The sequence below is a fragment of the Sardina pilchardus genome, chromosome 11, assembly GCF_963854185.1.
Source record: "Sardina pilchardus chromosome 11, fSarPil1.1, whole genome shotgun sequence".
Classification (NCBI taxonomy): Eukaryota; Metazoa; Chordata; class Actinopteri; order Clupeiformes; family Clupeidae; genus Sardina; species Sardina pilchardus.
The window spans coordinates 15176599-15179098 of record NC_085004.1 but is presented as its reverse complement, the minus strand read 5'-3'; the positions used below and the strand labels follow the sequence as shown (position 1 = coordinate 15179098).

The 2500-nt window shown below is 35.7% G+C and overlaps 1 protein-coding gene and 1 long non-coding RNA gene across 2 annotated transcripts in view; both read left to right on the top strand.

Annotated features, from left to right (window-relative positions):
- Nucleotides 1-1661, top strand: part of LOC134095920 (uncharacterized) — a 2486-nt gene extending 825 nt beyond the window's left edge. Inside the window, exons 2-4 of the long non-coding RNA XR_009940648.1 lie at nucleotides 38-282; nucleotides 469-559; nucleotides 1242-1661. This is a non-coding gene — a long non-coding RNA (uncharacterized LOC134095920). The remainder of the gene's footprint in view (nucleotides 1-37; nucleotides 283-468; nucleotides 560-1241) is intronic.
- Nucleotides 1-2500, top strand: part of slit3 (slit homolog 3 (Drosophila)) — a 261669-nt gene that overhangs the window by 214455 nt on the left and 44714 nt on the right. The window lies entirely within an intron of this gene.

The window sequence follows — 2500 nt, the reverse complement described above, 5'->3', positions numbered from 1 at the left end:
TTTTTATGTGTTAACGTCCTTATTTTTTTCCAATAAGGTTATCAAGGAACGTAGTGGTGTACTGGATGGAGCTGCAAAGCCTAGCACTACCTTACACTGACAGACTTTGACTAGATTTGGGAAAGATTCTTGACAAGATTGTAGTCTTTTAACTAATATAATATAATGCCCCTCATTCAAGTTTTAGGCTACTCAAAAGACTACAATCTTTCAAGAATCTTTCCCAAATCTTGTCAAAGTTTGTCAGTGTAAGGTAGGCTTAATCAGGATTTCTGGAGCAAGGTAAGGTCCTAAATTATATGAATATCTACAATTAAAATTTGATATAGTTTTATTTTTCCCAGTCAAAGAATCAAGAATTCCAAGAGGTGAAACAATGCATTTTCTACAGCAGCCAGTAATGTAGACGTGTAGGCTATATTAGAAAATTGTAAACGATTCAATGATCTATAAAACCTTTTCTTGCAGGAAGCTGAAAGAAACATTCCATGACAAATTGATTGATTGGTGCCAGGGACAGGGGTGGCAATTGCCTCTCAAGGCAGACACCACGTTTGAGGTAAGTGTCAAGTACATGTAGCACCACAGTCAAAGGTTTGGAGACGCATAGATTTTTTTAATTCCACTCCATTATAGACAGAATACCAACTGATATCATTTGCATTGCTTTTTTACCCAGGGCAGCAGTTTTCAGATTACATTCTGTGCTTACATAATTGCAAAAGGGTTTTTCAATGTTTTCTCAGTTAGCCTTTTAAAATGATGTTAGAGTAGTAAACCGAATGTGCTTTTGCAGCATTGGATGAATAGTTGTTAATAGTGGGCCACTTCTTTCTGCAACAGCCGAACACTTTTGCAAGTATGTAAGCACACAATGTAGTCTGAATCTGCTGTCCAGAACTATTTTTTGAGGTGGAGGATGAACGAACAGAAATAAACACTTAACAGTGAAAAATACTATTTTGTGTCTTAAAAGTATGTAAGTTGGCAATAGGACTGTTGTATAAAAGGAATATAGCGTAGCGTATTTTGCAAGGCTGTGGTTACTTATCCGCTATCAAGGCCGCGACCATGAGTGTTAAGAACACACCTCCAAGATGACAACTGCCTTCCTTAGGAAGCTGACATTTTTCCCTGCTTGAATCCTAATATACTCCATCAGTCTTAGTAACTCTCTCTCTTCCCCCCCCCCCTCTCTCTCTCTCTCTCTCTCTCTCTCTCTCTCTCTCTCTCTCATGCAGAAAAAAGGCCCAGAAGAGATGTACAATCAGAAAGTACAGTAAAGTGAATGTTACTTAATGGGTTCTTCTTTAGGATTGCATACAGAACCACATAGCACACAATAGCCACAAGCCTAATGCAATGTTTTTGTTTTCTGTAATTATTCTTTTTCTAATAATACATACTGTACGTACACATACATTCTGTACATACACTATATTGCCAAAAGTATTTGGTCACCTGCCTTGACCCCCATATGAACTTCAGTCACATCCTATTCTTAATTCATAGGGTTTGATATGACGCCAGTCCACTCTTTGTACCTATAACAGCTTCAACTCTTCAGGGAAGGCTTTCCACAAGGTTTAGGAGTGTGTTTTTGGGCATTTTTGACCATTCTTTCAGAAGTGCATTTGTGAGGTCACACACTGATGTTGGACAGGCTCTCAGTCTGTGCTCTAATTCATTCGTAAACACACTTCTAAACCTTGTGGAAAGCCTTCCCTGAAGAGTTGAAGATGTTATAGCTGCAAAGGGTGGACCAATGTCAGATTAAGCCCTATGGATTAAGAATAGGATGTGACTGAAGTTCATATGGGGGTCAAAGCAGGTGACAAAATACTTTTGGCAATATAGTGTATATGAGCCTAAGCGATGTTTTCTATAATAATAATAATTATTATTATTTTATACACATACATACTGTTCATTCATACATGAGCCTAATGCAATGTTTTTGTTTTTAATTACCTACCTCTGTGCTTTATTCACTGATACTAAAAATATCATTATAGTAAATCTACATTTGCTTTAATCACTATGTACTACTACATTTGCTGTTTGTGATGTGAAATAAAATACTTGTTAAATTTGTTATTCAGTTAAATAACAAATAAACAATTAAACAACAAACAATGATAACTGATGTGGAAAAAATGGATTTGTATCTTTGACATGTAATAAAATGAGTTAAATGTTTAATTAGTTATGCTTTGTCTATTATTCTTGGCATATGCTTCAGATATTTGATTTTTTCCCTTAACATTTCTTTACTATTTTCAGCTTTGGCACCGTTGTGCAAGAGCACAATTATGCAAGAGCTGGACCTTTATTTTAGGCTATAATGTCAGGTTGATGTTTCTAAATCCAGCTTTATTGTGAACATAGTCTAATATTGCTAAACCAACTTGTATTCTTCAAGGTTACAATAGTAAAGACACCTTTTAATATGCTGATTTGACAGTAGTCAAATGGCACTTATTTCCTGTAATTTTACAAA